This window comes from Artibeus jamaicensis, unplaced genomic scaffold (genome assembly GCF_021234435.1).
Source record: "Artibeus jamaicensis isolate MK-2021 breed Jamaican fruit bat unplaced genomic scaffold, CSHL_Jam_final contig_415, whole genome shotgun sequence".
Lineage (NCBI taxonomy): Eukaryota > Metazoa > Chordata > Mammalia > Chiroptera > Phyllostomidae > Artibeus > Artibeus jamaicensis.
Window position 1 is genome coordinate 42,069,420 of NW_026521823.1, and position 26,976 is coordinate 42,096,395.

The 26,976-nt window shown below is 52.4% G+C and overlaps 1 protein-coding gene across 8 annotated transcripts in view; it reads right to left on the minus strand.

Moving 5' to 3' along the window:
- MICAL3 (microtubule associated monooxygenase, calponin and LIM domain containing 3) overlaps positions 1-22,962 on the minus strand; it is a 124,901-nt gene extending 101,939 nt beyond the window's left edge. For 7 of the 8 annotated variants that reach the window (XM_053665489.1, XM_053665488.1, XM_053665487.1 and 4 more), the window contains exon 1: positions 22,634-22,962. The gene's annotated coding sequence lies outside the window, so the exon portion shown is untranslated. Of the gene's footprint in view, positions 1-22,055; positions 22,141-22,633 lie in introns of all 8 variants that reach the window. The other variant, XM_053665485.1, reaches the window with a different exon arrangement.
- Positions 22,963-26,976: the final 4,014 nt, after the last annotated feature.

The following is a 26,976-nucleotide window of genomic DNA, read 5'->3' on the forward strand; positions in this document are numbered from 1 at the left end:
TGCAACCTGACACATACATGCTTGTGTGTGCACGCACGCACGCGCGCACACACACACACACACACACACACACACACACGAGAGTCACTGGCTGCTCCCGACAGCAGGTGCTCAGGAGCCTAGAATAGATTAGCCAACAGAATCTGTTGCAAACTTCCAACAGACTCAGTTCAATAAACACCCAACGAATTTAATTATAATAAGCATTTCACTATTTAAGGAAAGACAAAGCTTGTAAAAATAGGTCCACAGACAGAGCCAGACAAGTCTCACAGGAGACAGGGGACTGGGCAGACCCAGTGGGACGAGTGGGATGACTGGGCTCATCGGCTCAGAGAGGAGGTATCCAAGAAGCCTGTATGCTCCGGGGGGGCGTGTAGGGGTGCAGGTGGCCTTGGCCCAAGGTTCAGACCAGCACTGCAAGGACACAGCTCCCCAAAGCTGCATTGCACAGATGCCAGGAGGAGCTGTGGACAGAACACGAGCTCCAAAGCCCCAGGGACTCGGAGCCGAACCTGAGAGCGACACCCACGAGACCCGGGGTGCACCACAGCTCCCCGAGCCCCCACGTGCCCACTGGAGAACAGACATCACCACAGTTTAACTCAGGAGAGTAGGATGACTTTGAGGGGAGGCTCAGGTAAGTAGCTTTGAAGCGTTCGGGACAGGGTCACAGAGCAGGATCTGCTCTCAGTCGGCAGGTGGGGCCGCTCCCCACAGCCGTTCCGTGCAGCCTCACCTCCCTCTAACGCTGAGCAGGGAAAATGCGATTCCCCGATGGGGCCGTTGGCTGCGTGGGTTTCCTCCCACGTTCCAAAGACACGCACATCAGGTCACCGGAGGGTCCACACTGTCCAGTCGGCGTGAGTGCGGGTGTGGGCAGCCCCGTGACACAAGGACGTCCTGCCCAGCGTGGGTGCCACCGCGCTCTGAGCTGCCAGGAGAGGCTCTGGCCACTGTGACCCTGAATGGGAATAACTTGTTCAAAAATAATTCGCTTGTTTTTATTAATAGTTCTTAGATGTATGCATTAGTCACATTTATTTCACTGTTTAATAATTAGAAATGTTTTGGGTCTTTATTGGAAGTTTGCTGATGCTTCTGTGACCAGTGAAAATGTTTTTGCTACAGTAACTTAACTCTTGTTGATATGACATCATTTCACTTAAAGCTGCAATTTCTGAGAATCTATGGGTGTCAAGGGAGGACACCCTTGCTGTCCTTTTACAGGTAAGACTGATTCTGCACTAGCCCAGCATTCATTCCCCCGATGGATCTGACCACAAAAGCTTGCGATGAAAACTCACGAAAAGACTAAAAGAGCTCAAGAGGCATTAGGTGTACTTAGATTAGCATGTGATGACAAAAAATACCTAGTTCCAAACTATGAATCCAACAACGTTTTGGATACATTTGTATTTCATCAACCACAAATCAAATGGTCTCACGGATGAATTAACTGTTGCAGAAGATATCAGGTTTTAAAGCTTTATAAACAAATCCTCCCCCTTATTAAAAAAATAGTAAAATCCAATCATTTTATTAAGAACGTGTTTTAATTTTCCCCAGAACACCTTTAACAGTCCACAGAACATAGTTTAGGAAGTACTGCCCCAAAGGGGGGCGGGGCACTGAAACAGGACAAGATAAAAATAAAACATTTTTCTGCATTTTTGTGAATCCTGCTAAATTATATGGCTTAGGCCAGTGGTTTTCACCGGGTGCGCCACGAGAATTCTGAAAACATGCCGACACCTGACTCTTTCGTCAGGGGCACTGACCTCTTGTCCCTTAGATTGTCAAATTAAAAAATGACAACAGTCAACAACAATAGCTGCCTGGTGCAAAGGAATCAAAATTATACTGATTTTTTTGGTCAGAATGGCAAAAAATACATTTGTGGTGTGCTGCAGAGTGTAATTACTTTATGTGCCACCAGATGAAAGGGGTGAGAACCGCTGGCTCAGTGAGCCGAGCTCCCCTCCAGCCCGTGTCCCCCCCCTCTGGGCAGGAGGGCTGGGGGAGGCCGGCTGGTGCCTCCCTGTGCTGTCCCTGCAGCGTGGCCACAGCGGAGCAGGGACGGCAGACCCAGGGCAGAGGAAAGGAAAGTCTGATTAATAATCGCACTCCGGGTCTGCAGAGCGCCTCTTTCTCCCCGACGTGCTGGGAGTGTCTGGGGAACAGCACTACAGGTTCTGTATGTGGGCCTCTCACTGCAGGTCACCGTCACTCTGCACCACGGCAGAGTGGAGGTGCTAGGTCTCCTTTCAAAGATTAGGAAGAGCACACCTGCCCATATTGGCTTCCTCTGGGGAAGTAAGCAAAGAGGAAAAACAAAGACCTCTGCTTCTCCTAGCTGTTCACAGGCTGCTTCTCAGAAATGACTCAGAGTTTGGGCAAAACCGAGTCTCCCAAAGGTTCTGAAATCAGTGTCTCCTATTGCTCAGACCGGAACAGCACTTCCGCCTCACCCTGCCCTCTGTCCAGCACAGGGCAGGGCCTGGGCTGCCCGAGGCTATTTCTAGGACCAGCCAACAAAGGCACACACAGGAGGGAAGAGGGGACGGGAAGCACAAGTGTTCTGCCTGAATTGAAGAAGTCCCCATCTCCACCTCAAGAGTGGGACCCTGGTGTCCCCACAGGCCTGTCGACCTCAAACAGCCAGGGTGGTACAAGCACAGGACAAGTCACTACTTTGTGCCTCTTTCCTGTCTCTTAAAAAGAAGGTGCACACGTTTCTACAAGAACACTCAACCGTTTGGCATGTACTGTGAGCCTACTAAACTCCAGGCACTGGGGTCGAGTACAGAGTGTGGACAGATGCTGCCTCCACGTCCCAGGAGTGGACAGACAGCCGCGGTCGTAACCATCACTGTGAAAACGTCAATGCACAAGCAGACGAGCAAGTGCCCCCACGGACTGTGGGGGGGCCACGGGGAAAGAAGAGCAGGGCACGGGCTGGCCCTGGCTGCACTGGCCAGGAAGCGATGTCTCGATGGGACCAGAGCTGGCTGACGGGAGGAGACGTCCTGGGGGCAGAGGAAGAAGCTCTGTGCGCAGGCCCCTGGGTAATCAAGAGGCAGGGCAGTTTCTGGGGAGAGGAACGAGCGGGCAGGGTGGGTGAGCCCAGGGCACACAGGGCCAGGCGAGGAACCCTGAGGAATTTGACCAAAGGCCTGTGTCTGCCCTACAGCCGCCACAGCCTCAGCCCGGGGCCTTCCTCAGAGCAGACACAAGGAGAACACGTTTAATTCAGCAAATCCAGTGACCACTGAGCAAGTAACTCAATGACTTCAACTCTTGGCCCTCAAGAATCTTAGAATCTGGTTTGTAGAAAAAAGAAACCAGACCACCCATCCATCCCAAATGACAAATGTTCTCAAGACAAGAAAAATATCCCAAGGCAACAGCAGACGAAATGCCAAATGAAACTTCCCGGTTACATGGAGTTCACCGGAAGGGGACAGCGGTTTTCGGAGAGGACACTGCACACACAGCAGCCGGCTCGCAGGCCCAGAGGGCGGCTAGGCCCACCCTGACCTCACCCCCATCCACCTAGAGGCAGCTCCCAGTGAGTGGGCTCGCCCGGCCTCGGGCCTGGCCTGGGGACAGGAGGAGGAGGCCCCGAGTGCTGGGGGAGCTGGAGAAGGAAAGGGGGGCCCTCGGCCCCCAGAAGAGAAGGACAGACCAAGAGCCGTGGGCCTAGTTCGCTGAGATGAAAAATAAATGCCAAGAAGGAGGGGCTAGAAGGGGCAAAGCTCCAAGCTGCTGTAGGTTATGCAACTAAAATTCCAGGCACACGCCAGGAAATTCAAAGGTCACAGTTCCCACGGCAACCACAACCCGCCCGTCCCGCATGTGCCATCTCCGGCACCGCCAGTCCCACAGCAGCCCCCACGCCCAGCGCTGGCCTGGGTGCCCACCTCAGGCGGCACCGGCCCTCGGCATTCTCTGCATCCCCAAGACCCTCAGGTGGAGCTTCACCCTGGCTCTCACCTCCGGAGCCGCAGGTCTTTCACCGTAAACCTCGTGGGCTGATGGCCTTCGAGGGACAAGGGCAGTGTGTGTGTGTGTGGGGGGGGGGGTGCTACGTCCCTCTTCTCTGATATCTGGTGGTGCCACAAGCCTCTTCGGGTGGGACACAGGACTGGCAGCAGTAGGGGAGGGGCGACATGGGAATGTCGGGCTTCGAAAAACACCATCAAAAGGTGAAAAGACAACCCACAGGATGGGAGATTTCTGCAAATCACATGATCTGATCAGGGACTTGTTTTGGGAGGACGTGTGGCTGAGCACACACTGCTTCCCAAGAGGGTCCTCCCAACCCTTCCTGGAGGCAGCCTGCACGGGGACTGGGAAGAGGAGGCCCAGGCTCAAGCCTTCATGCCCCAGCCTGGGGCAATGGGCGAGGCTGTGGGGGACGAGGGGTCAGTAGCCCGGGTGATCACAGACCTTTCTGAAAGACAGGTCCCCGGAAGACGTCCACATCACCGTTCAATCCCTGCCACAGAAAGACTCTCCCAGAAAGGCGCACGTTCCGGAATTCCTGGCTCCCTGAGGGCAGGGCTTTATCTGAGTGGCTGAAACAACAGGCCTGGGGCAAAGAAGGACTTCCTTGTTGCCTGGGCTCCCAAGACCGACGCAGACGAGGAGGCCGTGAGCGCAATGAGAACCACACGCGCGCCCGCACTCGAGTGTCCAACAGGGCCTAACATGTGGGAAGTGACAAATAAGAAGGAACAGCATCATCTTTTCTTTTCACACTTCACATTTCACTAAAGACACCGCTACCCAATCTGATCACCTACTTCAAGAGCTGGGTGGAAATTAATGCTGGGTTGTTTCAAAGCAACATCAGCCCCAGCCGACATGTACTGTGTGCTGGTCTTTGAACTCCACATGAGAATTCACTTAATTCTCACAACAAGTGTGTAAAAGAGGTATTAGTCTCTACATTTTATACATGAAAAAACAAATTTACTGTTGTACTCAAGACCACATGGCTTTAAGTGACAGAAGACAGAACTGAACCTGGGCAGGGTGCCTTTACAGCCTCTACATTTAACCACATCACACCCACCTTCAAATCATGGAAATTCGCCCCCACCAAGAAGAACGCAGGCAGAGACGCCCAAGCCTCACAAGTTCCAGAAAGAGTCTGTGACGGACTGGCCGCTCTGGAAGCACGGTCAGTCTCAGGTCAGCCTTGGTCACAAATCCACACAGGATGGTCCTGAGTTCTGTAGCAGAGAAAGGCCAGAGCCGTGCAAGGTGCCACCAGCATGCACCTGATCCCAGGTAACCCCACCCACAATGGGACCGTGAGACCGGGCTCCATCACAAAACTGTACCTGCTCAAGTGTCATCCAAGCAGTTTGATGCCCTGTGAGTAACACTTTTTAAAATTAAAAAAAAAATTATTTTAGAGCCCTGGCTGGCGTGGCTCAGTGGATTGAGCACAGGCCTGTGAACTGAAGGTTCGCTGGTTCGATTCCCAGTCATGGCATAGGCCTGGGTTGTGGGCCAGGTCCCCAGTAGGGGGCACATGAGAAGCAACCACACACTAATGTTTTTCTCCCTTTCTTTCTCCCTCCATTGTCCTCTAACAATGAGTAAAATCTTTTAAAAAAATGATTTTAGAAAGGGAGAGAAAGCGAGAGAAGCAATAACATGTTTCATTTACGGTATTTATGTATTCATTGGTTGCTTCTTATATGTGCCCTGACCGGAGTTCGAACCCACAACCTTAGTGAATCCAGACAAGGCTCTAACCAACTGAACTACCTGGCCAGTGTGGGAATTTTTTAAACTGTACTGTGCCTATTTGATTCATTTCCTATTCAAGAATTCATACAGCTTCCTTGCACTTGGAAAACGCACGTATCTTCTCCACTTCTCCATAGCAAGGCTGCTCTCCTCACACTGATGTTGCTACGCCCTGATTTATAACCCCTTGTTCACGTTACACACCAAGAGAAACCGCACACACTCATCGACTCATACGAGGGGCCCAGAACAAAGGGGGCTCTGAAAGAGCACCCAGCCTGCCACCTCCCGGGGGGTCGTGGCTCTGCCAACCGAGAAGGCGCGTCCTGTCACACGGGTGTCTGTCAGCTGTCAGCAAACATCTCCCTTCTCCCAGTCCTGCAGAGGGGCGGGCGCACTGCCAACATAATCGTAGGCATCAGCACGGGAGACGGTCTACGCTTCTCCTTCCGATCACTTAACTGCGTGACCCAGATGCACTTCCTGTCATTGAGTCCACGCCTTCTACCAGAGCAGACAGAGCTGGACAAGCTCCTGAGCCCACACGAAGGAGCTGACGTGACCGCGGCTTGAGCGTCAATACGCCCTGACACCCGCGTGTCCAACTGCTGCAGACGTCCGGCCCCAGTCAGTGCATCCGCGGCCTCTCTCGGCTTCACACTCCTCACCAGTGCCGTGGGGAGTGAGCGCTGGGACAGACCCCACGCGCCTCCGTCTCTGCTGTCACCGGACCTGCAGTGTCTAGAGGCTGGAACAATGTCACAACACACGAGGTTCCAAGGGGAAAAGTTACGAGACTGGTTACATACTACTCAGCTCTAGAGACTTTTCCAGTGCAACAGAAACACTTGAAAACTCAGAAACCTGGGTTTATTCAAGGACTGAGGGAAAACCTGCCTCATCAAAATGAAAAGCTGTTATGCTTCAAAGCATAAAGACACTATCAAGAAAGTGAAGAGACAACCACGGAATGGGTAAAATTGTTGCAAACCATGTACCCGACAAGGAACTTATATCCAGAATACACAAAGAACTCTTACATCTCAATCATAAAAAGTAATCCAAATTTTTAATGCACTAGAGTTTGATTAGTTTCTCCAAAGACGACACACAAATGGCCAATAATCACACGAGAAGTTGCTCAGCACCATCGGTCGCTGGGGAAACGCCAACCAGACCCACAGTGAGACGCTGCCTCACACACTAGGGTCGAAAGGGCGGCCGTGAGCAGTGCGGGTGGGAAACAGCCGGGCAGGGCCTCAAGGTGTCAGACCCACAGCTACTCTAGGACTCAGCAACGGCACGCCTGGCTGTCTGTGTGCACAAGAGAAGGGAAAACACAGGTCCCATGAAACTTGCACACGCGTGTTCAGAGCGGCACAATTCAAAACAGCCCAAAGCAGACAGTCTGTCACCTGAGCACACAAACATGGCACACCCGTAAAATGGGGTACCACTGGCCGGAGCAAAGCGGTCCTGACACACACGACAAACAAACAGCTAAGTGAACAAAGCTGACACACCGCACATGGTGCGCTTCCGTTTGTGAAAAACGTCCAAAAGAACAAATCTGCAGAGACAGAGGAGTGGTGGCTGCCTGGGGCTGGGGGCAGGGGCTGAAGAGAAGAAACACTCACTGCTGTGTGTGCAGGTCTCTTTTCGAGACGGCAAAACGTTCTACAACTGATTACGGTGGTGGAGGCACCACCCTGAACGCACTGAATCCCAGTGAGGCGCGCACGCCATGGGAGTGAACGGCACTGCATGCGGGTTGTACGGTAAAGCTGGTAAGAAAAACTGAGACCAGCACCCATGTATTTATTACCCTAAGTAGTAGCGCACGGCAGGCACTGATGAGTGGGGTGCAACGAGAAGACAGATGCCGAGCCCTTTACTGAAGACCTCCCTGGAAGGGCACCGGGCCACACAGGGATCCTGGCCCAGGGTGGGGACGGAGCCTCTCTCCACACCCCCTCTGGCCCAGCACCGCTCCTCCTGGTCAGGCGGACGCTCCGTGTCAGCCTCGTCTCCGCCTCTTCCCGGAAGCCTTCCTGGCAGACATACGGCGCCAGCCTGGGGTTCTGAAAGCACATCCTCAAGGGTGGGCGGGTGGCAGGAAGTGTCCTGCCCAAGCAGTCTGGTCACTCACGAACTGGTCAGAGATGGCAGGGCGGTGAGTGACGGGGATCAATCAGGAACTGAGACACAAAAGGCTTTTGGTCAAAAGCGGGATCCCTGGGGACCCGCGCCGGCAGGGGAGTGAGTGGGAGCTGCACCCACTCCCTCCCAGGACCAGTCGAGAACTGCAGCCTCACTGGAGAAAAACTCCCGAGTCACCAGCTGAACGCTCGCTGGAGAGAAGCCTTACAACCACAGACAGAGAAAGACACCGCTTCACCACAGCGAGACTGAAGGAACTTTGGTTTACAACCTTTGTGATCTTCAGGCTTTGCCGGCAGGAGGAACGCCCAGGCTGTAACCTCGAGAGGGAGTGGTGGTCATTAGTGGTCGTCACCCAGGTTTCCCTGTTTGAGTGTGGCTGGTGGAGACGGTCTCCCTCCCAGACTTTGGGTTAATGATTTCCATCTGGCTCCTAGTGTGTCCTCCTCCACATTCTTGGGCACATGCAAGAAAAGTCCTGCGGCCTTCAGTAGCCTCTAGTCTACAGCAGGAGTCTGCAATTACGGTCCAAGCTAAGAACGGTCCCTACATTTTTAAATGGTTGGAAGAAACCAAAGGAAGGATAACATTTCAAATTTCAAGACACGTGAAAATGATGTTAACTTTTAAATTCCCTGGTCTATAAATAACGTTTTACTGGAACACACACAGTGAAAGTGGGATACTCTTTGGGGTCCCACAAGGAAAGTACTACATACTACTACCACAGCTATCCACGTGGCCTTCCGCACCCACAGTCAGCACTGCTGCCCCCCCACAGCACTCTGTCCACGTAGACAGCTCCCCGGGCATCCACATGGCTCCCAGACCACGAGGCCACGAAACACACTCCTCGGGGGTGAAGGACAATGTTTGCCATCTGTCTCCCCGGAAACCACGAACACTAAGTCCTGGACACGCCGAGTCCTGCGCACAGCAAGTGGGGGATTCCTATTGGCCCAGTCTAACTACTCACTTCACAAGAAACCCTACCAACACCTCTCTCCTGTAGCCACATGTGGTCGGCCACACGGAGAACTGCCCGTGAGTGTCTGTGACCACCTAAAGCAGAACCCTGAAACTGCGAGCACGCCCTTCACGTGACCGACAGCTAGCAGCCCCACAGCCTGCTCCGGGCCCACCTCTCTCTCCAGAACACCTGCCTCCTTCCCTCAGAGCCTCACACTCCGACCTCGCCCGGAGCCGTGCCCCTAGGTGCCCTGACACCCCGTCACCCCCAGTCTCTGCTTTATTGAAATCGGACCACTTCCCTGAGACCTTCCCAGCTCCCCACGGGCTAAGCACCTGGTCACACACTTCCAGGGACCCTCACTGGTCCTTCCCCCGTGCCTGTCACACTGTGCTGTCGGTGATGTCGGGGCTCTCGCCCCCCAACCCCCCCACGCCCTCCACGCCTCTGCCAGAAAGCAGGTCCCCGCTGCCCCTTAGGAAAGCAAGAGCCCTTCAGGTGGCTTAGCTGGTTGCAGCAGCATCCAATCCCACACCCTACCAGGTGGAGGGTTCGATACCTGGTCAGGGCTCGAACGGGAGGCAATGGACTAACATTTCTACCTCTCCCTCTCTCCGCCCTTCCTCTCTCTGCAAAATCAGTAGATGTATCCTCGGCAGAGGATTAAATATATATTGGAAAAGAACAATGCAGAACACTTTGGTCTTTGCATACCGTTGCGGAGAAAAAGCACAGAATGGTGTCTCATTTCCCCGAGTACAAAACAAAGTTAAGTTTGCTTTTTCAGACCACGCACACCGCTGTCCTCCCCAGAGAGCAGAGCTGCTTTCAATGGCAGATAAGGCCCCTCCTTCCTGGTCCTCAGCTGTCCCCAGCAGGACACACCCAGGGCTGCGCTGAGCCCCTCCTGGGTCTGACCCCGTGGTTCATCTCTATCACCGACATCCTTATTACCTTCCAGCGGAAATTACACCAAACTACCGCCCACAGGCCCCGCCATCTCCCCAAGCCCCTTTGCACCACTTCCTTCCTTAAGAACCTAAAGGCTGCCTGTCAGGGTCTAAGAGGATATTCCAGTTCCTAGGAATAAATACAAGTACCTATTCCAAACAGAGAGAAGGCGAAATACATGAAGAAGCACACGGACAAAACAAACAGTGGGTGGTTCTGGGACAGGGTAAACCAGAGTTCCTGGACTTATCCTTACCCTTCTTTCCTGAAACAATATCAAAATAAAGCATCAAAAAAAAAAAAAATCCCAACCTCTCACCTTAGCATCAAGTTTGATCATAAGGAGCTCCTTTTACTAACCGCCCAGCCAGGCTTGCCTGTGAGGACCGCACCTCGCTGCACCACTCTGGCTGGTTCTGCCCCTCTCCCCTCACCACACCCCTCACCCCCGAACCAACCCGCTTCCTTCGTGACTCACTTGTCCCCACGGAGCTGAGGAAGGAGAAGCATCAACATTCACCACCTGCTCCCGGCCAGGCTGCTATCGTGCCTGGGGCTCGGTGCACCAGGTTTTATCTGACTCCGCTCACTGCTCAGACCAGGGAGGAGTGAGCCCTGGAGGGGGGGAGCATCTCTGCACCGGTCAGGGCTTTGAGAAATGAATCAAAATAAAGTCACTGAAAACAGAAAAGCCAGAATAAAATAATCAGAAATTACCACTGAATCCTACAGGATTTATGCTGTAAAACTGAATGTAAATGTTTGACAAGATAAAATTAATACAACCTAAGTTCGGTAGTATTACAAAGGGAATTCAAAACAAGCTATGAATGTATACTAGGGAGTCAGACTACCTTGTCTGAAAATGAAACAGTTGTTTAAACAGACCTTGTCCCACGGCATAGCCACTACCTGTGGAGCCAGGCCAGGAACCCAGGCCGGCCCCTGCTGCCCACAGGTGAGCCTGGCTCCCTCACACCTGCTGCCTCGCTCAGCGCACTCACTGTGCACCAGGCCCTGCTCTGAATGTAGGGACACGTTATAGAACAAAAGAGAGAAAGCTCTGAGACTTCACAAAGCTTCCACTCAGTGGCAGGAAACAGTAAAAGCTATAGTTATTTCTCATGCATACAGTACTTACTCCATTTTATAACTATCAATCCATTTACTCTTCATGAAAACCCTGAGTTAGGGACCATTCTTTTGAATGAGGAAACTGAGCCACAGGGGTTAAGACATCTACGCAAGGTGACGTGAGTCTTGGCCCAGGTGAAGCTGGGAAGTACACCCAGCCACCTGGACCCCGCCACCGGTCTACAAAGCACCATGAACTTCAGTGGTGCACTGGGGGCTGGGGAGTGCCCTGGGAGACAAGGAACTACAAGCAGGATGAAAGGGTTCAGAGGATGAGGTGGAAGGGGACATGCTGGCACTTAAACTGGGCGTCGTGAGAAACTTCCACGGAGAAAGTGGCGTGGGGCTAAGGGAACTGACCATGTGACCTCCTGGGAAGAGCCTGTGCAGAGGCCATGGGCAGGGATGCATGTGGACTGCTGCAGTACAGGGAGGCCCGGGGAAGCCTGAGCAGGAGTGGAGGGCTGTGACCTTGGGCTTTGAGCAGCACAAGGCCTTACAGGGCTGCCTCTCTGGGTCTCCCAGTGCTTCCTAGCTCACAGGTGGCAAACTCAAGGCCCACAAGCCAAATTCGGCCCCCAACCTTGTTTCTACCCAGCGGCCTAGTTCTCCCTTAATTGTTAAGGAGTAGTTACATTAATACAGTCCTAAAATTACATTCAGCCCTTTGAAGGCAACTGTGAGGATGATGTGGCCCCCAGTAAAAATGAGTTTGAACTTTTCATTTAGAATGGAAGAGCAGATAAAGTGCTTCTCAGATAAGGTCAAGTTAAAGGAGTTCATCATCACCAAGCCCTTATTATATGAAATGTTAAAGGGACTTATCTAAGAAAAAGAAGATAAAAAATATGGACAGGAAAAAGACAGCAAACTCACAGTTATTAACAACCACACCTAAAACAAAAACAAAAACAAACCAAGCAAACAACTAGAACAGGAACAGAACCATAGAAATGGAGATCAGGTGGAGGGTTAGCAACAGGGGAGTGGGGGGAGGAGAAGGGGGAAAAGGTACAGAGAATAAGTAGCACAGACGGTAGATAGAAAATAGACGGGGGAAGGTATGAATAGTATGGGAAATGTAGAAGCTAAAGAACTTATCATACATGGACATGAACTAAAGGGGGGAATGTGGGTAGGAGGGGTGTGCAGGGTAGAGGGGAGTGAAGGAGGGGAAATGGGGCAACTGTAATAGCACAATCAATAAAATATATATTTTTTAAAATGAGTTTGACCGCTGTCCTAGCTGCTCTTTTCTCACTTATCTGGATGCCCAGGGTGAACCTCGAGCTCACTCCCTACATCCCTGGTGCTTTCCAGGTGAAGTTAATTGAATACTGCCTGGCCTGGCAGACTCCGCGAACCACACGGCCGACGAGGGCAGCAGACCCTGTCCAGGCAGCTTCAGACACCGTGTGCCCATACAGAGCAGGGCACTGCTAGGAAAACATCGGAACGTGCATGGTGCTCCTATCTGTTTCCAAGCAACCAGCCAACCTCACCTTCAGATTGTATCTCCGGGACGTCCCCTTACACTGGTGACAACCAACATCTCTCTGCTGGACAGACAGGGACTCGGGATGCAGAGCCCAGACACCCTCCCACGCCAGCACGGGGCCTCACAGACTCAAGACAGGAGGCCCCAACTCTTATGATTCAGGTGTCTCGCTCGGATCACAAGGCAGCAGCGACTGAGTGCAGGGAGCGGTCGCAGTCTGGTCAGCACATCAAAGGCCAAGACCAGGCCTCCTGAGCCGCCCCAGAGAGCTCGGCTGGGACGCAGGCAGCACCCCCCCCCCCCTTCACCTGCACAGCTTCTGGCTTCCTCTTCCACAGGCGCGTGGAGCCGAGCTCCTCACGAGGGACAGCACAACAGGCACCAGACACTGCTCTGCTTCTGAGTTCAGTCTTTTGAAAAGATTTTATTTATTTATTTATGTTTAGATAGAAGAGAAGGGACGGAGGAAGGGAGGGAGAGAAACATCACTGTGAGGTTGCCTCCTGCACACCCTTCAGTGGGGACCTGGCCCGCAACCCAGGCCTGTGCCCAGACTGAATCAAATCAGGGACCCTTTGGTTCACAGGCAGGTGCTCAGTCCACTGAGCCACACCACCCAAGGCCTGATTTCAGTCTTTTAAATCAGCAAAAAGAAAAGCCCTTTTGCTCTAAGTCAGAAATGGTGATTTCCAAAATAAATTCATCCGACCTAACCTACTTTCTAGAGCAAACCGGGAAAAAGCCCACTCGGCACAGACTGAGATGCCGGGGAGGAGAGGAAAGCCGACAGGCAGGCAGGCCTGCAGGTCTCTGGGCAGGGCAACGGGTGCCCTTCTATTTGGGAGGCTGCCTTGCTCACCAAGGCAGCGGGGAGAGCGGGGGCCATGTGAGCACACGGCGTCTGCCCCTGGGAGGCCCAGATAACATGGGAGCCTTCAGCCCCAAAACTCCTCCTCCTTTCTGGCAGTCGGTCGCTGGCCCTGCCACACCCCACTGAGAGCCCCGCATGGGAGCTGGGGAGGCATCACCGCGGGGGTGTGGCCTCCAGAGCTGAGCAGGTACCCCCCTGTGTCCGCCATGCTGCTAAAGGGACAGCGGTATCTGTTTCTGCATGACAGGTAATCTCAGAGTAACAGCTGTGGGGGTGCTAGGGTCCAAAATAACCCTTAGGTAACAGCAGTGTTTCAGTGTTCAGTTACTGATGCTGATCACCCTGCTACGATTGTGGAAGGACACACTTACTCCTGAGAAACCTGCACTGGAGTATCTTGGGGTAAACAGGACACAGAGTCTCCAACTTGCACATGGGCCGGGGCAAAGGCATGTGTATGACATGGGTGGAGGCAGAATGATAAAGCAAACAGGGCAAAATGTAAATAACTGATAAAATCCAATTAATACACATAGATAATAGGTACAAAGGGCTCCTAGAATTGCTTTTGCAACTTCTCTGTAAATTTAAAATCTTATCAAAAGAAAGAATTATTCAAAGAATGAACTTGATCTATGGCCTGACAAGCAGGCCACCTCTTGCTAAGGCATCTGGAGGCCCCAACGCACAGTGGCAGCCCAGTGACACTCACAGGGAGTCGATCAGAACACGTAACTGTGCTGACAGAGTCCAGGAGCACCTGAGACATTGGCTCTTTCTGGGTTTTTCTCCAGAATCAAGTGATATTCCTGGCACATGGAAAACAAGACCCGGCTTCCCGAAACGGGGCTGGGCGGGCAGCAGCCTTGGAGGCTCACTGCTGTCTGGGGCTCCTACCCTTCCTCCCGCTTCAAGCCCCGGGCTCCTCCCACTCATCCAGCTCCTCCCCTCCTCACCCCTGGGTCTCCTGAGCGCTGTCCCTCCCAAAGGCCTCGGGCACCAACCCCCTCCTCTCTGTTTCCACCCCCAGCACTGGGCTCCAGTACCCGGTGACGTCACACCTGAACACCACCCATCACCTCCCGCAGCTCAGGGTGAGCAAACCTTGAGCTGGGGGCCAAAAGCAAAACCTGCAAGTGACGGAGACTTTCACATTTTTTAAAAATTGGGGGGGGGGGGGGGGGGGGGGGAGCAGTATTAAGACTATTTCTAACATGTGAGAATTATACAAAGTTCGAATGTGGGGCTAGGAGGTGTGGCGTTGCTGGCCCGAGGCCACACCAGTTGCTGACCAGCTGTCTGTGGCTGGAGGCCACGTGGCCACTGAAACCCCAAGGACTCACTTTCCAACCTTCACATTAAAACGTGGCGGCTCCTCCCACCGCTGGGCTGGCTGGACACTCATCTCTCCCGCCTCCGCCCAATGAACCGGCATAAATGCCACTTCCGCGTCCACCACGGCAGCCACTACGGAGCCCATCAGACCTGGAGAACAACCTGCTTCCAGCAAGAGAAGCCCACAGGCCCCGCTGCTCTTCCCCGCAGGGCACTCTCACACCTGCCCGGATGCACTCACCCGGCGCTCACTTACTGGGACTCTGGGGGGCCTCCCTGGACACTCTTCTGCCTCTTGGCACCCAGTCCTGCCCTAGCCCCAGCTCTCACTGCACAACAAAAACCGTTTGTGCATCTGTCTGTCTCCCCAGCCCCAGGGAGACCCCAGGAGGCAAGGAGCACGCCTCGCCTGCCTCCCAGCACCCAGAGGAGCCTGGCTCTGCTGTGCAGATGCTGCCCCCGCCTTGCCCAGCCACGCCAGCCCCTCACTGCTCTGGACGTGTCCTGTGCACTGGCAGCCCTCGGCCTGGCTCCTGCTGGCTCCCCTGCCTCTTGCCCGGGCAGTCCTACCAGCGGCCTGGGACACAGGACATGTTGGTGGGGTGGGAGTGGGGGCGCTACAGTCGTGTGGCCCAGGGTCCCAACCCCAGGCTCCTCCCCTGCAGGCTGTGTGACCGCAGACAAGATGTGCACACCTGTAGGACCTCGTCAGTCGGGAGGGATATGGCGGCCTCCCCTCACCCGAAGGCCTGACAGTGCACAGGAAGTCTGGACCAGCGCCTGGTGGACCATGAGGCTCTCTGACATCACCGGCTTCACTGCTCTTCCTCTCCTGTACCCGCCTGCTCTGCACAGGCACCTTCTGGAACAGCTGAGTGCACAAGCACTCGCACGGGGACAGGTCACGTGCTTCCTGCTCTCACGGCCGGCGCAGCTCGGCGCGAGGTGGGGGAGCCCGAGAGCCATAAGCCGATGAACAAATTATTCCAGGAAATCTAACAAGTTAATAATGAGAAAAATAACGCAGAGCTGGGGACGAGGCAGAGAATAATGAAAGCTGGGGCTGGGGGCTCGTGACAAGCACAAGCCCACATGTGCTCGCTGGAGGCTGCGGGATGACAGCAAGCTGAAGTCTCAGAATTCCACCCCCAGTTCCCTACACACGGTCCACACCAGCACGAGCCAACACGCTGTGCCTGCCCTGCCGGCAGAATGCTCCGTGCGGGCACCCACTGCACAGATGAGAAGACAGAGGCGGGGGCAGTTAGGAACGGACCCAAGGTCACACCCCCAGCGAACAGCGCAGCGCAGCTGTACTTCTGGTCTGTATGTCCATACACCAAGTTTTCTTAGAGTAAGAGATACCTTTAAGCTGACGAACCTTCTCAGGGGCCATGGTCATGGACAGAGAGAACCTTTCATTTGAGCGGTGTGTGAAAAGATCCAAAGGCAGGGGTGTCAAACTCATTTTCACCGGGGGCTACGTCAGCCTCACAGCTACCTTCAAAAGGCCCAATGTAATTTTAGAACTGTGTACATGTAACTACTCCTTAACATTTAAGGGAGAACTCGGCGCTGCTGCCGGGCAGAAACAAGGTGCTGGGCTGGATAAAAGAAGGTGGAGGCTGGATTCGGCCCGTGGGCCTTGTGTTATCCACCTGTGTCCTATGAATTATTATCAAACTGAGCCAACTCAGTCAATCCAGCAGGGATGAGCACCTCATTTCCAGGAGACATGAGTAATTTCTATTTGAACAGACTGATCAAAGTGACCCAAGGTCTCCTAAGAGATTAAACACACACAGACTGTCTGTGACTAAGCGTCTCCAGCAGTTAGAGTCCCATCAGGCCTTTCCCACATGTATCAGCTGCTAAAATCGGCACATGACAAAGAGACGTTCAAGGAAGCAGGAGGAGTGGGAGTGGGCAGACGCCACCCCAAGGCCACCACCTGTTCCAGGTCCCAGTGAGAAGAGCCTGGGCAGTAACAGGGTCACCACTATTCTCAAAGTACCAATTAAGGACCTCCATGCCCAGATGACTCCCACCCCCGTGGAAACACCCAGGAAAGGGCCCCCTAGAGAGCAGAGTCCTCTAGCTGCCAACGTACTGCCCCCACCACACCCCCTGCCGCCACTACCCCCTCGAGGCACACAGGGACTGCAAGGACAGCCTGCTGAGCCCCAGGCCCTCAGTGGGGACAGGCCACAGGGCCACCTTCAGGGAGGGGACATGGCCCCTCCTGCCACCCAGATGCAGGGCAGGTCCTCAGACAGGAGATGCAAAGATTCAAACATGCCAGAAAGAACAGCCACAGGGCTGGGCGAAGTCCAGGAATTCTCCATCTCACATGCACAAAATTAACAAAGCCCAACTGAGAAGAACTACTTTGCCAGTTGGTATAAACTTTCTTACCACTTCATGTTCAGGGCTCCTGGCCATTTACGTCCCTCATCGCAACTCTGTGTTATGCTTGTGTCCGCCCCTCTCCCCGCCCTGCGACATGGTGACCTTTCGTAGGCGAACATCGTCGTTCACCTGGCAGCTGCCTCATCCAGCACGGCAGCTGCTCAGTGAATGTGCCCGGAACAGGCCCTGTGCAGAACCGAAGCTCCTTCGTTCCCAGGCTCCTGTGCCCCGCTTCGCCCAGGCAGGCCGCGCACGCCGCAGCCTGTGCGAGGTGCGGTCGGTCTCACGTGTTTCTTCCCATTGCTTCTTCCGTCACTCGCTCTGCAGTCCACCTTTTCAGCAAGGTGACTAAACACGCAGGACTCGGGACTCATGCAGCCTCTGCAGCTGACGGGGTGTAAGGCCTGCTGCTCCAGACGAGCTCTCCCGGAGGACAGTGTGGCAATGCCTACCCGAAGGCTGGACACACGGTGCGCACACAAGGCACTCGGCGCAGTGTGTGGCCTACAGCAATGCTCAGTGAGTGACAGCTAGTTCTATAGAATTGTCCACAGGAACCACTTGTCTAAAAGGGCTTAAAATGCTAAAGGCAGATTGATTTTTCCCCCATATCTCACTAGTTAGAACACTTCCCTTTCCCACAGGTAATTAAGTGACTGACCAGTCATGACCAGACTGGGTAAAAGATTCTGTTCCTAGCACTGGTCAGGATGCCAGACAAGCTTGGGTAAAAACACTAACGATGCAAAATAAAAACTGCCCCCACAGGGCTGAGCTGGGATAGTCCCAGGGTCTTCGGGAGGCCCGGTGGGAGAGGAAAGGCCTCCTCCCCTTCTCCGGGAGCAAAGCTGTCACCCACCCTCCTCCCAGGTCTGGGGGCCCAGCCCTGAGGTCCTGAGACCCTCTACGTCCCAAGGGGCCCTGCTGGGAAGTCCACGCCTGTGCTCTCCTCTAAATGCATCAAAATCACCTCCTGACTCTGCCCCAGTTTTAAAGGACGTGCTGCTTAACCTAAACGCATCTCTCCTGAGGCTTCCAGAGAGAAAACCCAGAGCTAAGGGAAGGAAATGAGAAGGGGCAGAGGGGAGGCCTAGGGTACCTACCTCACTGGTCTGTGTGCTGCTGGCCTGCCTGGACAATCCCCTGCTGAGGCCACTAGCATCCTGACGAAGCCCATCTGCCCTTCCTCTCCCCCAACTAACCCCACGATTCTCACTCAGAACAAGGCAGCGTTGGTGGTACTGGCCAGATCTCGTTGGGCCAGGGACCACCGGTCTGCTGTTGGAACCAGGGGCTGCAGGCGGGTGCTGGGAGCAGGTCCTGACCCCTCTCCATCTCCCCTCTGCACAGCAGGTCAATCAGCAACAGGACAGAGGCGGGCAGGAGAGAGGACAAGGCTGGGACCAAACAAAGTTTCACTCTGCCTTTCACTATTCCTTATTCTAAGGCAGCAAGGAAAACTCAATAAAAGGTACTAGTTGCCCAAGTGCCCTCACCGTCCCTCTCCTTGCTGAGCTAACCAGACCAGATCCTTTACCAGATACACGATGAACAGACCTCTGCAAGCCCGTCTAAGTGAAGAGACTCCTTTTCTTGTTTTCATTCACACGTCCACACACGCTGGCTCTTCTTCCATGTGACAGACAAGAGCAGGCACTGCTGAGGGATGCAGGCTTCCTTGGCTTCCTCACCACGCAGCAAACTGGCTGCTCAGCAGGTGCCCCGCCCTCCGCGTCCACCTCTCAAGGCAGGGCACAGTCCTGCTTCTCCATCCTTCCCTCTGATTACCACCACCATTCCTACTGTGCTTCTAAGTTACCAAGACTTTTTCTCCTCTGTGGGACTCTGACTTGCCAATGACAAAAAGTCACGAACTGCAGGGTTTAGGACGACAGTTGGCCTGTTCCCCACCCCGCAGTGTCTGGACAATGATAACGGTAAGACAGCTAAAGCCCATGCGGAGAAAACCACAGACCACGAGCCGCTGAGCAGCAGCAGCAGGCGGTACTGTCCTGTCCATGGATGTGCATCCCAAGCAGGGGCCAGACGCCCTCTACCACCCCCTACCCAATGGCACAGGGTTAGCACTGAGTTCTAAAAAGCAGAACCAAAGGGCATGAGGGTCCAGAGAGAAGGGGAAATCCACAGAGATTTTAGGTAAATTTCCAAACACTAGCTCCACCATCCCCACGATTTTGTGACGCTAAAGACCAAAGAGGAATCAAATTTTCAAGCCTGCCACCTAAAGAAACCGAGAGCCTCGCTCACTACACAGATTTTAGCTCAAGTGCCGTGCCTCAGGTTTACAATTTCAATCCGAAGCTTAAGTTAAAAAGCCTGGCTTCTGGATATGTCCCCTGGGTGCAAACAGCACAAATGTCCTCTGTGCACAACCCAGCTCCACTCTGTCGCCCCAATCTCCCTATTTGGTCCTGTTCAACACTTCAAGTCTCCAGATACAGATTTTTTTCAGCTATGGTTATTGTTTCTAAAGTAATAATCTTCCACCTGGCTAGAGGAATGCTCTGGCAGAAAAAAAGTCCAGGTTGTCAAAACTCTACTTCAGGGAGAAATAAAGCCCAGCTCTGGCCATTTGGCCCAGTTGGTTCAAGCATCTTCCTGATGTGACAAGTTGCGTGTTCAATCCTTGGTCAAGGCATATGCAAGAATCAACCAATGAATGCCTGTATGGGTGGAGCAACAGGTTAATTTTCTCTCTCTCTTCCACTGTGAAAATCAGTAAATTGAAAAACATTAATAAATAAAAAATAGAGGCAAGCACAACCAAGAGCCCCTCACACCAGGGAGATAACACAACAGTATCAGGGACTCTGCTTGCCTCCTCAGCCCCCAGCAAACGGGGGTCCGCGGGCCACCTCTTGGACTCAGACAGCCCTGATCTGAGGGCCTGCCCTGCTTTCTGTCGCTCCTTGTCCTGGGTTCTCATCAAACCCTAGTTCATCACCTGCAGAACAGAACCAACAAGGAGCCCTGCCTTGCATGTGGCTGTAAGGGAGAAATGATGCAGGAAGCACTAGCCCAGCTCCCACACACCACCAGCGCGAAATACAAATGGCAACTATTCTTAGCTCTCTCATCATCAGAAAAACACAATGGCCTGGTGTCTTTAGTCCTTCATATTCTCAAGAAAGAGGGTTTTATCTTCTCCTGTAAAAGTATCAGTGAAATGTAAGATAAGAAAAACCCAATTCAAGACCAACTCAGACATCAAGTCACTGGCAACTTAAAGCAAACCACGTCACCTCCACTTCTTCTATAGAATAGGAATAATATAGGGATTCTCACTGGCCCAGGCCAGAGGCAGGGCCAGGTGAACCTGAGACTATCCCACCTGCTGCTCGGGCCTCGCCCACCCAGGGCCACTTCCCTATGCTGTGTAGGAGAAATTTGGGAAGGCTTAGGGTGCCACTGGACATGTCCAACCAACAATCACCAAATTCCTCACCCACAAGAGTACTCAACAGACCCAGGTCAGGGTCACGCAGCTTCCTGCAGAGTGGTGTAGACCTCCTGCCCTAGGTGAGCACCATCCTCTCTGGAACCACGAGACACGCAAGCCAGGGGGATTTTTACTTCTGGGTCCAGATGTTTGAGTTTCATTTGTAACCTACCATAAAAGTTTCCAAGTGAGAGCTACAGGTTGGGGTGGGAAGAAGGCTGCCCACCTCCCCCAGTTCAGAAGGGAGCGTGAAATCCCACAGCATCCCATTTCATCACCCACAGGCCTCCAGAGAGGAAAGAAAAGAATGCACTCACGTCTACTAAATGTCTACCATCTCTAGGCATTGCCTAGAGATGTGCTTTACATGCATTATTCCAGGGCCCATTTTCGCTCTCACACTTAGAAGCAGCCTCACTGGGTGGGAACCACACCAGGTGAGGGAAAAAAAATCACAATCTGGTCATCATGCCCTGCGCATTTCAAAGGTTAGTGCTATGAACACAAGGAGTCTTGTTTAGGAACTGAGTTCAAGTTCCTCAAGATCCTTTGCAAGAGGAACTCCAAACTATGCTTCCCCTATAATTCTGGAATTAGTTCATGCTATTTAATACATTATCAAAGTCTTTAAAATTTTAAACCCTGATGCACAAGAAGAATTCAGTGCAGGGCTAAAACAACCCGAGCTGGACTTCTGACCCAAGTACATGTGATAATAGAACATGGAATTTTTATGATCCTGCTTGAAGGCCCTTTACAGGCATGCTCAGAGGAGCAGGTAACCCCAGCTGTGACTTGGTACCTGTGTGCCCTTCCTGGGGGCAGAGACAGTTCCAGGTGAGGAGCCTCTTCTTCTACAAAACCCAGCTCCTGGGTTCTCATCAAACCCCAGTTCATCACCTGCAGAACACCTTGGACTTGAATTGGGTTTTTCTTATCTTACATTTCACTGATACTTTTACAGGAGAAGATAAAACCCTCTTTCTTGAGAATATGAAGGACTAAAGACACCAGGCCATTGTGTTTTTCTGATGATGAGAGAGCTAAGAATAGCTCTGGGGGACACGCTGTCAACCTAAGGACCATCTATGCTGAACATGATCAGATAGGACCAAATACACACTGGTGTACTGCTGTTTAAATGCCATTCTCTTCATCCACATGCCACTAAAAAAAAAGCCACAAGTCTTAAAAAAAAAGACGCTGTTTACAATTCACCTGCATTCCTCTGCATGAACGCACTTGGCACAAACCGTAATTAACGTTTGCGTTAAACAACAACGTGAAAGGACGTGAACGTGGTTTGTATTCGTAGAAACGCTTCCCGAGTTCGGGCTCTGCATCCGCAGGGCCAGTCTCTGCCCCACCAGAGAGAAGCTGGGGCCGTGCTCCGCGCCTCGCAGCTCGGCAGCCCCAGCATCGGCTCCCCAGGGCCTCTGACTCGGTACGCGACTCCTCCAGGTGACGGTCCCGGCAGGAATTCCCGGGGGGCTGCGCATACCTCCGAGGCGGTTAGGGTGCAGAGGAGGAGGGAAGGCTCCTAGATAGCGTTGCTTGTGGCTGCCGTCGCCTCACCCAGTGCGCCACTACCACAACAAAAGAACGGGAAATGGGACTACAGGGTGCTGTCCTGGCCACCTACCACGCAGACCACAGAGCTCACGCAGCACGGCCGGACCGCAGACCAGGGCTCTCAGGGCAGGACTCAGCAACGCCCGGAGGCCGGGCACCAGGCAGCGGACAGGCCCCACCCGCCCCCGGCCTCCGGCCCCCTCAACCAAGGCTTCTCAGACCCTCCATCCGCACCCCGCTCCACTCCTACCAGGCGCCGAGACCTCCCCTGAATCGGGGCCCACGCGGCCGCCACCTCAGGGAGTCAACGGCAGGGGCCGGGGGGCCGCGCCCACCGAAGAAGGGCTGGAAGGGCCGCCAGAAGGCGGCGCCATCCATGCTGCCAGCCTCGCGCCCCCGGGCGGCCCGGGCGCAGCGCCGCGGCCACGAGTCGAGAGCCGCGGGTCACCTGCCCCAAGCGTCTGCCAACGTCCGCGGAAACCAGAGCCCGGGGCCGGCCGTCCTCACCTGCGCCTCATATTGCTGTGTCCCCCGGCGCGGCGTCCTCTGCCGCACGGCCGCCGCCTGGCGCTCCGCAGTCCCCCGCGCGGGCGACTGCACCCAGAGCGCAGCCGAGTGCGCCTTGCGGCCGCCGACAGGACGGACACATGAAGAGGGGGGCTGCAGCCCTCCAGCCCCACCGCGGGGCCGCAGCTTAAGGGTAGTAGCTCTAAGTGCACCCCGGGCGCTGCCGCGTGGCTCTCCACCCTAGGTAGCTGTTGCTACCTGCGGAATCCAGAGGTGCGGGAATGCCACCGAGACAGGCAAAGGTAAAGAAAGGCGACGTCCCCAGGCCCTTCCCGTCCCGCCCCCCCCCGAACCGTGCTCATGGTACATTCCTTAAAGCCCGCCCCGGCGCCAGAGGGAGCAGTGGATTGGTTGGGAATCTTGGAAGGAGCCGAGGAGCCGCACAAAATGACCAATGGAAAGGCACGGTGGGCGCACCGAAGCCTGCCGGCCAAGAGCCTAGAGGATGCGCTTAAAGGGGACTAGCTCATGACTCCCTGCGCCTCTCAACAAAACGGGAATTTTCTTCCTGATCCTATCCAAACGGAAAACAAAGAGACTAGCGGAATCCTGAAATGCTTGGATTAGAGACTTTGCGTGGGTTACCCCATTCTCTCAGCCTCAGTTTCCTCCTCTAATACAGGGAGGACGTCAGACAACTGATCCCTACCGCCCCTGCTGTTGCTTGAGCCCATGGTCTTAACAGTATTTACTCTCGAGTATTCCTCCGATTTGGGTCATGCTACGCCATCCTAAACAACTGTTTGGAAGCTGGTAGACTTTCTGACACCAAATCCTTTACACGGACAGTATCAAACACACCGTTTATAAAGATGAATTAAATATTATTCCTGTGTTCCTGCTCTTTTAGAACAGAGCCTTTTTCTTACTCTCAGATATGGTGAGCCCCCCAGCCCCCGAATACCCCAGAATTTGTGCACTCCTAACAGTCACCTCTTTTCTCCTCTCACTTCCACCACACTATTAGACAAAACTTCAATTACTATGCATTTGCCTGATGAGCCTCCCGTCCATCTGAAGTCTGGGGAGCGCCTTCTGCGGGCACAACCAAGGATGCTCCCAAAGCACAATTGTCAAGTTCAAGACTTCGCAAGCGGCCTTTGGGAGCCTAGTCTGCTCTATTTTAGCGCTTTCTACAGGTGGTCAGGCCTACAGTTTGGCTACCAAGCTTCTTTTTTCAGAGCTTTTCAACCTCCCATCAATCTGGTAACCCTACACCCTCTGAAACTTCTTCCAAATTTTATCAGGAGTTTGGATACAGTTTCTCCTCTGCAGACAGACAACTAATCTTCTGACTATTATTCAAAGAGCTCCTGCAAGTCCAGCTCCTTCGTGAAGCTTTCCCGGATTGATCACAGAAGATGCTCGATTACAGAGCTTCCATTTCCACTCTGTGCCCGCATCACTCTGATTTTGGGCCCCATTATGCAATTTTTTACAGACATATTGCCCTTTCTCACTCATTTACAGCAGCAGCTTACATTTATTGAATGCTTACTATGAAGGGGGGCAAAAATGGAATGTATTTCTAAAAAGCTATGTATTTATTCTTACATGTTTAAATCCCAGTCACCTTCAAATGCAATACAACTATCAAGATGTTTTTCCCACGGCTCAAAACAGTTTTGAACTCGTTGATGTTGATATCTTTTAGTGCTTCTGCCATTTTTTTTTGTTTGTTTGTTTGTTTCACCTCCTCCACATCAGCAATGCATTTCCCTTTGAGGACTTTCTTCATCCTGGAAAAAAAGTCTCTGGGGCAAGATCGGGTGGAGGTGGGGGGGCCACAGGAGGCCCTCTACGTTGGGTCTGAAGCTGCTGACGCTCAGGGTACAGTGCAGTCAGGTGCGCTCGTAAACCACCCTTGTGAAATGGGCAAACACATTAAAAGAGTTTTCAAACAAAATTCACTGAAGTTGAACGCAGCCTCTCACAACAATGGCAGCTGGTCCACTGATACAGATGGGTTCCTAGAACACTCATCTAGCCAGGGAAGCATGTGCTACAAAGGGCCCGCCCTCCAGAAGATAATTCCAGTTTTGGGGGGTACCCCCTTCATAGGTGCTAGGTACCATGTAGAAGTACTTTGCACATATTATTTCATTTCACCTTCATATCAACTCTGTGAAGTGTTATTCTTTCCATTTATGGAAGGAAAACCAGTCACACAGCAACTGATTTGTCCAAGTGCACACAGTGAGAGTCTACCTCTGTACCCACCCTCATAACCCCACAATGCAATTCTATCTCTTATTTCTTAGGAACCTACTGCATTCCATATAAAAGATAATGTCATACACATATAACATGTTTTACACTAATTTCTATACTTATAGGAGCATTCCAGCTCCAAAACAATCATGTGAGGATGATTGGGAGCTACAGCTGCACATGGCTGACAGGTCGGGCGAAGATAACAAGGTTGGTGCACAGTGGAGTCTGGTTTTCCAAGTTGCACGTTTTCCCCACTGAAATCCCTGTGCCCTGAGCAAGCACAACCTTGTCTATGTATCAAATAGAGAACAGAGATAGCAAAACGGGAACAAACACAGCACAGTGAACCCCCACGCCTGGCATCCAGGGGGTGGAACCCGAGTCAAAAAAGGCTTCTGCAGAGGGACGAGGACTGTGTGTTTCTTTTTATTGGTGTGTTGTGTTCTGTCAGTGAGCTTAGACCTTCGACACATCTGGCAAGTTCAATGGCAAAGGGCAATGAAAACTGTTCCCGCTGTCTAGACACAGGATAAACCCCATGCCAGTGAGGAAGGGACTTCTCTGTGGGGCAATGTGGCCCACCAATTGGGTAAGTGTCCCACTTGCTGTTTAGTAAAATAACCTGCTCCACTGAGCAGTGTAACACAGCCCTGAAATATAAGCTGGGCTAATGATTTCATTTTTTAAAAACTGTTGAAATCCTCACAGGGCTAGACACCCTAGCATAATACAAAACGTGGGAGCCGGTAAGCTTTGAATATCGATTAAGAGGCCGGAGCCCAGTATCTTAAAGCCAATTCTTCTGAGTTGCTCTCGGCCTGGCTGGCCCATAACTCTCTTGTCTTCTTGTCACCAGAGAGCCCTCAAATGCCTCTGCTGTATTTATGCATCCACACATCTACTGGGGACCTACTGTGACGAAGAGCTGTCAGGTTGCCTGGATTTATCCTGGTGGATCTCACCCACAGCCCACACTTGCTGAGTGGATGAGGGTGACAGACTCAGATTCATCTGGTGAGGAAAGATCAGCCTGCCCCTCAGAATATGTAGGGCAGGATCCCACCCCCAGGTAACATGTCCCAGCTGCTCCAGCGAGAGAAGGAGCTGAGTTCTGGGAGAGAGTGGGGTGGGGGTGAGGTAAGATGTGCATGAGTTCTGGGGAGGGAGGGGGAGACATGGAGGATATCCAGAAATAACTGGATGGGTACCAAACAGTGGAGAAAATAAAGTCAATCCCTAATTTGGCCATTAGAAGACTTGTGGTGTGTTCTGTCTTATTTTCTAAGAAAAAAAAATCTTCCCTGGCCAATGTAGCTCAATGGATTGAGTGCGGGCCTGCAAACTTGAGTATCGCGGTTCGATTCCCAGTCAGGGCACATGCCGGGGTTGCAGGCCAGTTCCCGGCAGGGGACACACGAGAGGCAACCATACATTGATATTCTCTCCCTCTCTCCTTCCCTTCCCCTCTAAAGATAAATAAATAAAATCTTTTTAAAAAATCTGATTTCAAAAGTAATACATGTTCACTGTTAAAAATTTGTTAATAGAAAAACATACCAAAAAATAAATAAAAATTACCTGTTACCCTTTCCAGCATATCACTGTTACCATTTTGATGCATTTTTCCTGTATTTTCTTTGTGTAGGTATCTTTTTTTTGTATCTACCTTTTTAACAAAATTTGATCAAACTGCTTTGCACTCCTTAGCAATAGACTAGGTATTTTCCCATGCCAACATAGGATATTATTCTAAAACATGATTTTATTTATTTTTATTTTTAATATAATTTAATAGCTTTATTGAGATATAATTCAAATGTTATATAACTCACTCATTTTTAAGTGTACAGTTAAGTGGCTTTTTTAAAACAGAGTTATCCACCACCCTGACCAGTTTTGTAATATTACTATTACTTTTAAATGAAACCTCATAACCCTTAAGAATCATCCCAAAACACTCACAAAGATGTAAGTCAAACTCCACAAGCTTGTAGACATCCTCAAAACTCAATTGAAAGTGAAAAAGGGTCTACTAATGTGATGGCCATATCATCACTTTGATGGGAACC